Here is an 11,514-nt window from a genome sequence, read left to right as displayed (position 1 = left end):
AATAATGCTAACGCCAAAACAGAAAAGCCAGTGTCAATTGCCATAAACAGAAGATGACTATCAGACAAATAGGATTTGAACAAAACCAGTGATTAAATTCTAGACACGTTTCTTTTGAAAACTTTGAACCTGAAACCCTCACCCTTCTTTTCTTTTATTACTGAGTTATAGTCAGTTTACAATGCTGTGTCAATTTCTGGTGTATAGCACGATTCCTCAGTCATACATGAACATACATATATTCATTTTCATATCCTTTTTCACCGTGAGCTACTACAAAATCTTGAATATATTTCCCTGTGCTGTACAGTATAAACTTGTTTATCTATTCCATATATACCTGTCAGTGTCTACCAATCTCGAACTCCCAGTCTGCCCCTTCCCATCCCCCGCCCCCTGGCAACCTCAAGTCTGTGTTCTGTGTCTGTGAGTCTGACTCTGTTTTATCCTCCCCTTGCTTGTTACAGAGGGAGGCTAACCATTTTGTAAGAGGCATTTTGAGTCAGTGCCTCATGGAAACTTTCTCCTTAATGTGATCCCAAGGATGGGAATAGTGTTCTTTCCGTATGATTAGACGTTATACAAAATCAAATTCATTTATTCTTTCAAACGATGTTTTTAACCCCCAGTTATCTGACCTTACACTTCAGGAAACACAAACATGTAGAATGAAATGTAAATCCCTCAGCCTGGCACAGGGGCCAAGAATACACCTCAGTTTTTTCCTAGCGTTGCTGTGGTCTGCCTGCACGCACCTTGTCTGGCAGTGAGATTGAGCCACTGGCCCTTCCTAAACATATGAAAGTTCGGGAACTGTCCGTATCTTGTTCACACCTTTTCCTCTACCTGGATGGTCACCTCAAATGCTCCATTCTTTGCCTATCCTCAAATACTACTTGAAGCCTTTCTTAATTTCCTAACAAAATATTTCCTTTTTTTTTTTTTTTTTTTTTTTTTTAGTTTCAAGAACTTACCCTTCCCTTGGCCACTTCACTACTGAACTCATCACCCAGTGTGGTAATTATCGTCTGCATTTCTCTCTGGTAGGGGAAGCAGTGATCCTCGAGGACTTATTTATTCTCGCTTATCCCCAGCAACTAGCAGATGGACCAGCAGACATTAGGCACTTCGGAAATATCTCTAGACTTGCATCATTGGGCTGGGCTTGGGCGAGCCTGGTTTATAATTATTTCACTGTCTGCGGTATAATAAACAGGAAACTTATCTGGGAATCAAGATATCTGAATTTTCACTTTGCCAAATTGTCTCTAGGCAATCAACTAATTTGTCTGACCGTTTGTGATAAAATCAGATCTGTCCCGGTTTACACAGAGTGCAAGATGTCTGGGCAGTGGGTACGTAAACGGGCTGGTTAAAATGCCACTGAGGGAAGAAGGGGGACTGGACGGAGCTCCAGTGGTAAATCCTTCCCTAAGAAGGCCATTGGTCAGTATTTTCCCTGTGTGCCCAGGCTCTTTTGGGCCAATAACTCCTTTATAAGAACGAGGGCACTACACTCTTTCCTGTAAGAGACAAAATACTTGCACTCGGGACCCCAACTACTTCAATGCCTCATCTTTAAAATTCCTGTTCCTCATCTATAACAGGCAGATAATAATGGCTTCATGTGATGATTCAGTGAGATCATGTGCAAAAGCTTTCATCAATGCTAAGTATACAGTAAGTGCTCAATAAAATATTAATTTATTTTTCTTCCATATTAAACTACATCTAAAAAACATGTGACATTTCCAACCATGCAGAACACCTATAACCCAAACTTTACACACATGTTTTATTTATAACTAATGAAATTAAATGTGCTTGCTAAAATGTGCATGTGTTCCGGTTGGTGTTAATCTCTGCTTTCCCTTCTCCTCCTGTGTCTCTTTTCATGGTTTCTGATATCAGTGAGCACATGACCCCCAAGCACTTCTCAGGTGCAACCAAAACATCACTTTCCTTCATGGAATCCCACGGACGCGAGCCCTAGGGAAGGCGGGGGGAGGACAGTCAGGGGGCTAGAATGAAAAGACAGAAGACTCTATTATCTGTATTCGATTCACCACTATTCTTCCCTTTTTTTTTTTTTTTTTTTCTGTTTTGGTTTTGCCTTTAGCCTCTTTTTTCTCTCCATTCCTCCTCCACCCAGCTGCATCCTTTGCCCGAAACCATTTCGGTTTATTATTGGTTCCTTGGCTATTTGTTCAGTTTGATCTTCTGTTTATGGTCTCTGCTGACATTTGATTCACGAGTCTTCTTTCTTTATCCTCTCTGATCTCTTTCCATGAGAACCCAGCCCCCACTTGTCATTTCTCCAGTATCTCCTGTCTCATTTCCAACAGTGGCTTCAATAAGACTTACGGCTACGTCTTCCAGCCCTCTCATCACTTTTAGGCCGGCGTTATGCTTAAATATTCAGCCTCTATTGATTTCCACTTGCACATCACAGTTTAGTTAAGACCGTGATGTCAAATACCCTTTACAGCCCTTTCAGTCCTCTTTTTTCCCTGTCATGCTTCTCTGCCCCTGCTTAGAATTTCCTCAGAAATTTCCCTGAAGTGACCAAGATCTGCCTCCATTTTTCTTTTCCTCCTTAGGCCACGGGCTTTCTGTGTCACTGCTTAATATTATTTTTCTTCTTTCTCTGCTTACATTAACTACCACTTTTCTCATTTGCTTTCCTCCTTTCGCTTACTAATGAACACAACTGCTGATTCTTCATACAGTCTTTGGATTTCAAGAAGCTGATGAAGAGGTCTTCATCTGCAGTGACTCTAGCTTTTTTTGCCGCACAGCGGTAGGATTGAAAAGAAGGGAGGGACACCATGAATTAGGTACAATATGAAGGACCACTATGGTAGGTTATCCACAGAAGCTAGAAGAAAGCAGAATGTTAGTCTTACAAGCAGAACTCTGGCCAGGAGGTTAGTAAGGAATAATGGTGACGCTTGGGTGTCTCAGTTTGGGAAGATAGGGCGGTAAAGGGCTTTGCTACTCAAAGTAGTGTGGTCCATCTTGAATAGCAATCTTGACATCACCTAGATGCTTGTGACGAATGAAGAACCTTTGATCCCATCCACCCTCGACCCACACAACCAGAGCCTGCACTTTTAACAGGTGTGTGCGCACTGCGGTGTGAAAGCGCCGGCTCAGAGGAGAGCATCTTTGCAGTTCAGATCAACTCTGCGTTAGCCGTCCTTACGCAGACTCGGAGTCCGTGACGGGACCTCTTTGCATTTCTGTTTACTCACCCATGAATTGTGAGTAATAATATCGAACCTTTCGAGTTGTTGTAAGGAATAGAAATAAACATGTACAATTCTTGTCAGTCAATACATAGTAACGGTTACGCTCACAGATTTCTTCAGAGAACTAGGAAGGGATTTTAGTTCCTCTGACTACATTTTAAGTTTGGGGTCATTAAAAGGGGTAGAACCTGGTTCCAAAAATGCTCCGATTTCTCTCCCTGCCATCTGAAGCGGAAACACACAGTTCTCAAGCCATATAGAGGAAAGCTAAATTATTTTGTGAATTATAAAGGTATTAACAGATGTTAAGCACATGTTTAAGATTGTGTATACCATCCAGACAAATGGACGAAACATTAACCCTTGTTAACCATTTCAGGTACTTCTCTTAGTAACAAGAGTAATGACTAGACTTAGGTTTGAGTCTCAGTTCACTTACTGATCATGTGAGCTTGGCCAAGTCAGGACTTTTCAGGGCCTTGGTTTTCTCATCTATGAAATGTGGGAAGTAATACTTCATAAGCTTGCTCTGAGAATCAAATAAAAGGAATGAGGTTGATTTATTTATGTATTTGTCCTCAACCATCCATCTGTCTATCCATTCATTTGACAAACATTTGTTAAGTTCCTATTACGTTCTGGGCACTGGGAAAGGCGATAGACATCTAAAGGTGAGGAAGACATGGAAACTTTCCCTCAAGGAACTCACTCTCTTTAGAAGAATACCCAGAGGCTGGAGCTACAGCTCAGTGGTAGGGTCCACGCTTGGCATGCATTAGGTCCTAGGTTCAATCCCAGGGCCTCCGTTAAGGGGAAAAAAGTTAAAAATTTAATAACGCCATTTGCAGCAACGTCGATGGACCTGGAGGTTGTCATTCTAAGTGAAGTAAGCCAGAAAGAGAGAGAAAAATACCATATGATATCACTTATATGTGGAATCTAAAAAAAGACAAACTTATTTACAGAACAGAAACAGACTCACAGACACAGAAAACAAACTTATGATTACTAGGGTGGGAAGGGGGTGGGAAGGGATAAATTGGGAGTTCAAGATTTGCAGATACTGACTACTATATATAAAATAAACAAGTTTCTACTCTGTAGCACAAGGGACCATATTTAATATCTTGCAGTAACTTATAATGAAAAAATATGAAAATGTATATATGTATGTATATATATGACTGAACTATTATTTTTTTCCTATTGTTCTGTAGTATCCTTTATTTTTATTTTATTTCATTTTTAATTGAGTCATAGTCAGTTTACAATGCTGTGTCAATTTCTGGTGTAGAGCACAATGCTTCAGTCCTACGTGAACGTACATATATTCATTTTCATATTCTTTTTCCCCATGAGCTACTACAAGATCTTGAGTATATTTCCCTGTGCTGTACAGTATAAACTTGTTTGTTCTATATACACCTGTCAGTATCTACCCATTTCAAACTCCCAGTCTGTCCCTTCCAACCCCCCTCCCCCCTGCCAACCCCAAGTTTGTATTCTATGTCTGTGATGACTGAACTATTATGCTGTATACAAGAAACTCACACATTTTAAACTGACTATACTTTAATAAAAAAAAAAAAAGAAAAAATTTTAAGAAGTATCTATGTAGAACCCAGCTACCATAATATTGAACACATAATAAATGTCAGGCACCATACTAAACACACTACGTTATTTTCCTTGTCTCTCAGGAAAACTGAGGCTTAGGGAGGCTGGGCAACTTCCCAAGGGCATGCAGTGAGGCACTGGCAAGCACAAAATATAGTCAGCCCTCCACGTAAGCCACAGAACAAGCCCTGTGCGAAAGTTAGCTGTTAGGACCACGGCGGAGGACAGAACCCAGAACTCGACGGCTTTATTGGAAACTGCCCTGACCCTGGAGTTCCCTGTTTTGCATCTTTTCCTGAGAAATGAATTCCTCCTGCCGTGGGCTGTTTCTCTTGTACAGATGCTTCCCAGCTGGAGCTGGGACTGAAAAGTCACCTGCAGAATGCTGAGACTCACTCTCCTTCCATCCTCAGAAGGAAAAATAAGAGAAAAAAAAAAAAGCAAACAATCTTCTGTGGTTAAATTTCACGTGCCTTTTAACTCTCCAGCAGCCGTTCGGTGTCTGCTGTTTCTGTTTTGTGGATGAATTTATTTTAAGTGCCATTTCCCCCTTAAATTTTAAGGACATGTATCTTCCTGAAAAGAACAAAAGAAGAAAAACAACTTGTAAATTATCACAAGAAAAACCCCTGCTAAAAGCAATAAGTTTGCTGACAGATGGCAGAATCAGTTGAGAAGCGAGTACCATATTTACTGAGTCTAACCCATTTAGTAAGCCAAAAAAGTGTTATCTAATTCTATCCCCTGTGTATGTGTATGTTTTGGAATAAACAGATGTCTAATGAGGACTGTGTCTAGTGTCGTCTGGGAGGAACCTGGATAAATCCAGGTTTCGGTTCAGGCTTGGATTTTGACAAATATCAAAGGGTGCAAAGTCAAGTCTATCGTAAATTAAGTTGTCAGAGCAAAAAAGCTGCATTAAAATGTTGTCAAAGCAACATTATTAAAAAAAAAAACCCAGAATTATTGTAACACGTAAGTTTGCTTTTAAAAACCCCTGTATTATATAGTTTTGTAACAACTACAAAGTACAAAGAAAAAGAGGACACACGCCCCTTCATCATTAGAAAACCTGGAGGTGTGCCAGGCCAGTAGGACGAATTTGGTTATTATCAACCTTTTTATAAAGCAATCTAGAACAGAATGGAAATAACTCCTCAAAACATCCGCTTGTTCTGCAGGACACAGCTGAGACTCGCCCTTCCACCCGCGCCTCCTTCCCCTGGAACCCAGGTTTCCAAAAGAGAGAAACACGGCTCCCACGCCTGTCTGATTCTGAGTGCTGAATTTTGAGGCTGTGTCTTCAGATGGAGGTGTACCCTGACCCAGTCCAAGCCGCAGGGCATGAATGTCTATCCAGTATTAGGGATAAAAAGAACTTGGAGTACACTCAGATTCTATGTGAGCCCATGGACCGTGGTTTCTAGAAAGTGGACTGATTGGTTTTTATTTAATGCCTCTCTGAGTTTCCTCAAGTGAAACACGGACAGCAACAGTTTGCACAGGGTCAGTGTAGGTACAGACGTTCCTTACAGAGCCAGCACACGTGGAGAGAAAGCCGGCTTGCTCTTCTTTACGGACTTTCTCTCTCCCTCCCTCCCTCCCTCTCTTTTCTCTCTTTCTTTCCCTCTTTCTTTCTTTCTTTCCCTTTCTTTCTTTCTCCCTTCCTTCCTTCCTTCCTTCCTTCCTTCCCTCCTTTCTTTCTTTCTTTCTTTCTTTCTTTCTTTCTTTCTTTCTTTCTTTCTTTCTTTCTTTCTTTCTTTCTTTTTCTCTCCTCTCTTTCTTTCCTTCTTTCTTTCTTTCTTTCCTCTTTTTTTCTTTCTTTCTTCCTTTCCTCCCTCCCTTCCTTACTTCCTTTCTCTTTCTTTCTCTTTCAAGAGAAAACATGGAACCATGAATAATCAATTAATATCACACAAAGTAAATTTCAAAATGAAGAATATTTGATGAGGAAAATCGTTATCACAGTGATAAAAGGTTCAACTCACTAAGAACCCATCATGTCCTAAATGTGTGTGCATTTCATAACAGAACCTCAAAGTACATGAAGCCAAAATGACAAGAAATGAAAATCCAGATAGAAAAAGTACCCAGTCCTAACTGGAGATGTTAACGATCCTCCTTCCGTAACTGATAGAACAAGGAGACCGCAAAGCAGAAAAGACAGATATGAGCAGCTACCGAGCGGACCTAACTGACTTTCATAGACGCCTATGGCTAACAGCCACAGAAGGTGTGCTCATTTCAAAGGCACATGGAACACGCAGTATCGCGCTGGGTTTTCATTTTCATTTTCGTCATTCACGGGCATAAGCGTACCTTTGTGTGTTTGTTGGTTATTTGGCTGTTGGCACAGATGCTGTTGGAGTCCTGACCTGATCTCCACCAGGATGGTACCTCTTTGCTTCAGCTGCTGATGAGAGCTTACTCTTGTCTCTTCTTAGAGGACTGCTGTTGTCTGATGGGGGCCATCTAACCCTGTAGAAGCCAGCCTGCTTGGAGCTCCTGGAAGGATTTGCCACCCTGCCAGGGGCAGCCCATAGCTAGACGGACCGATGTTGGGGTACAAGGGGCCAGCTACCTTGTGTCTGGGTAGCGGGAAAAGCTAGGGGTACAATTTGTATTGCAGAGCTTTAAGATCAGGTGAGGCTAGATTTTAAAAAGAGGGGGGAAATGGAGCAAAACACTTGGCTTTCCCTCTCCCATGCCTGCCGGGCGGGCATCAGGGGCACTGCCGGTGTTCCCATGTCCGCTCACCCAGGAGAAGTAGAGAAACAGACCTAAGCCTACTCATTTTAGTCTTTGTTTCTTTAGGGCATAAATTGCTAACGGTAACAAAAGAGAATCCGTTGGTTACTTTGTATAAAAAAGTAATACACTGAATTACAAGAACAGAGAAATTTTGAATTTTCTTGATTTGAGTTCTAAAATCTTTCTAAACCCAAGGTTACCAGCAGGGTTGAGTTCTCTTTGAAAAGTAGGCAGAGCGAATTCTGTAGAGACGGTTAGTAACACTTTTCAGGTGACAGGCAGCATTTTTCCCTTCCCTTCTAAAATATGAAAAGTTCTAATTCATGTAAAGTTCCCCCCAAAATTCTTGACTTTCTTCTGGGTAAGTTCAACCAAGATTCAAGTACAGATCTTCCTCCTTTTTTCTTTCCAGTAATTTGCTGAGCTGTGCTGTGCTGTGCTGTGTGGCAAGCTACTTAACCTTTCTGAACCTGAATTTAGAAAACTTCAAAATCCTTGACATGTTTCTCTCCAGGCGCTGGTGGAATTAGCAAATGATTCAGCAAATGTGTTCCGTGATTCCTGGAAAAGCAAGCTCATATTTCTTATAAGCACTGCGCAGTGTGAAATAAATCTTATCGAACATTTTGCCAGTCTCTCCTAAGGTACTATTTTAAGTCAATACCCATGTTTCTTTCTTTATGTACGGATTTTATGCATGCCTTCCCTCTTTTTTAGAAAGCCAACCTATGTGACCTTCATTTGATGAAGCAAAGTCTGGAAAAGCTAAGCTTTCAGTGGATTAGTTCTTTCCATTTTTTATTTTTTTTGACTGAAAAGCTAAAATCTATTTAATTATTTTTCAAACTTCAAATATGATTTCTATCAGGGCCCAGATCTGGCCTGAGGACTGTAGTTGGCCAACCTGTGATTTAAGCTGGTGGAGGAAGCCCGTATTCACCCCATTGCATACACAAGCTCTCTTTCTCTCTCATCCATTATTTACTTGTGGTTTGCTTTATATGTTTCAGAGCTTTTTTTCCTCCTATATTTTTAATGTGCCAGATTATTCTCAGAGAAATGAGCTATATATAATACTGAGTGGTGGGGTAATCAGAAAAATGTGAGAGGTAATTTTTTCCACCTGACCCCTCTTACCCATCATACCAGCACCCCCCGAACAACTGAGTTGTGCTGTCTTTTCATTTTCAAAATTTAAAATTTGCATTTAGTAGGATTTCTCTTACTTTTACCTTCTCTTTAAAATTGTTTTTTTGAACATTTTATTTTCAAAAATTTCAAACCTACAGGAAAGTAAATGAATATCCATATAAGATTCACCTGACTTTGCTAATTATTAATATCTTCCCACATGTGCTTTCTCTCTTTCACATACATTTATTCTGTGGATATGTTTGAATGTAAGTTGCAGACATGCAGACATTAGACCCCTGACCCCTTTGTCCTTCAACAGATCCACCCTCAGAGCAAGGAGGCGCTCCTACAGAAACACAAAACCATCGTCACACTCCCACGTGCACAGTGATAGACTAACATCTAACGTACAATTGTCCCAAAACGTCTCTCCACTGAGCCCTGCCCCCCCCAAGCCCTGAATTAGAACCAGTTAAGGGTCACACATGGCACTCATTTGTCATGTACCTTTGTCTCCTTTAATGTAACAGTGGCCCCTGGTCTTTTTGTTTGTTTTTCATGACACTAATATTTTTTGATGCGTATAGATCAATTGATGTCTAGAATGCCTTCAGATCTGGATTAGTCCAATAATTTTCATATTACTGGATTCCACATAAACATTTTGGCAGGAATATTACGCGAGTGCTGTCTTGGACCTTGCATTGTATGTCTGCTCGCCTCATTCTTGCCGATGCTAACTTGGGTTACTTGACTAAGGCGCAACTCCCAGCTCTCTCTTTGCAACCAAGAAGTATTCTGTGGTGTGATATTTTGAAAGTATGTGAATATCCTGTCCCTCAAAAATGTCCCAATTTAGTGTTTGAGTAAACAGATGATTTTCTAATTTTTTAAAATTTCTTTCACATTTATTAGTTGCCATTCTTATTTAAATAAGAGCTTTACCTTCTGTATTCCCATTTTCTGTGGAATATTATGATAGTCTCATGGCTTTTAAAAATTCAATGTGCTGTAACTTATTATAACTTTAATCTTTTTGAGGCTCAAATGGTAAGTGGTTTGGCCAGTGGGAGCCCATCCAGCTGACATCCATGTCTTTGTGACGTCTCCATCACTGGACTCTGACTCTGAAATACATCATTCTGTCAATGCATGTGTTCTATCATAATGGAAAAAATTAGATTATTACTCTAATTGTACTGATAGCAACAAATCCACTATGTAAAGTTTACAATTTCTTTGCAGTTCTTTATTTTTTAGACTATGTGTCATCAAGAATATACAATGAAGGTACTGTGTTTACAAGTAACTTCATTTAATATTTTTCTCTGTGTTTATGTTATCAATTTGATTAAAATTGGGTTTATTTGTTTCTGTTTGTATTTAATTTTAGGGTTAAGCTTTGACATCCTTTTTGACTTAATTCTTTCAGTTAAAAATACTTATATGGTTCAAATGTTATAACTATATATAAAAATATAATCAGAGATATCTCATTCTTATTTCTATCCCTTCTATTGCCTTCTTAGCTGCTCCTGTATAATAATTACTGTTGTATGGTTTAAACTAGTTTTAGTTTTTGTAAAAATTAGCAGCATCTACCCATTGGCAATATACTTATGTCTTCATATTTTTATGTGTACTCATATGTATCTTACTTTCTTTACTGAACAGTACATCCTTGAAATCGCTTCCTATCACTTCATAGAGATCATCACATTCTTTTGTACAGCTGTATACTATTCCATTACATGGAGGTTTACACAGTTTAATCCGTCTTCCATTAGATATTAAGGTTGTTTCTAATATTTTGCTGTTGTACATATTGCTTTAGTGTATAACCCTGTGCATGTCTGTGTGTGCTGCCTTTCTTGAAAGAGGATTATTCTTGCCTGGAGGACTTCGATTTGCTTGGCTCCTAGGAGATAATAAGGCTGTTTTATGGGGTTGGAAGGAGAGAAAGGGATTCGTGGGATTGAATGTGAAGTGAGTGGCAGGGCCCTAAAGAGAAGAGTTGGATTCTACGAAGCTGAGGAAGAGAAAAGGAGATAGGTCAGTAGTCAGGAGAGTCTTGTTCCTAGTTCTGCACAGAGCCTTCCAAGATGGGAGACGCCACGTAGGAGAGATTAGGGTGGGGACAGGAAGGAGCTGTAAGGACCTGGGCCTTGGAAGTCTAACAGATTTCCTGTTGACTGAGTGGGCTTGGAAGGAGTGGATTCTATGAGCAACAAAGCCACCGACTCTCCGAAATACCACCCAGGCTTGGGGAATGTCTCATCTCATTGGTGGCCATGGTAGACTCTAGGACAGAGATTGCTCCCAAAGTTTTATGAAATTTATGCTCCCAGGACGTTTATAGAAACTTAGGAAAGAAGAGGAACACTGAAAATGTTACTGAGATTGGACTTTCCACCAACCAGGAGAGACAGGAAGAGACATAGGATGTTTCTTTGCCCCAGTGCTGTGCAGTAAATTCATTCCGATTCCCAAAATGATTTATTGTTAGCATGTGTGTAAGTGTGTGTTTACTGAAATGGTATAGCATTCTGAATATTTACTAAATGGTATAACATTTTCTTCTAGGACTCGTTTTTCTTAGTTCACAAAATATATCGAACATCTTGTATTTTTTTTCCAACAACTGCATAGCATTTTACTATGTGTATTTATACCTATATGGATGCATGCTGGTTTTTCTTGATGGGGCGCTGTTAGGGTAAGCAAGTACTAAGAGAGCCAGGGAGTATTGCATAAATCTCTT

The sequence above is a fragment of the Camelus bactrianus genome, chromosome 25 (assembly GCF_048773025.1).
Source record: "Camelus bactrianus isolate YW-2024 breed Bactrian camel chromosome 25, ASM4877302v1, whole genome shotgun sequence".
Lineage (NCBI taxonomy): Eukaryota > Metazoa > Chordata > Mammalia > Artiodactyla > Camelidae > Camelus > Camelus bactrianus.
This window is presented reverse-complemented; position numbering follows the sequence as displayed.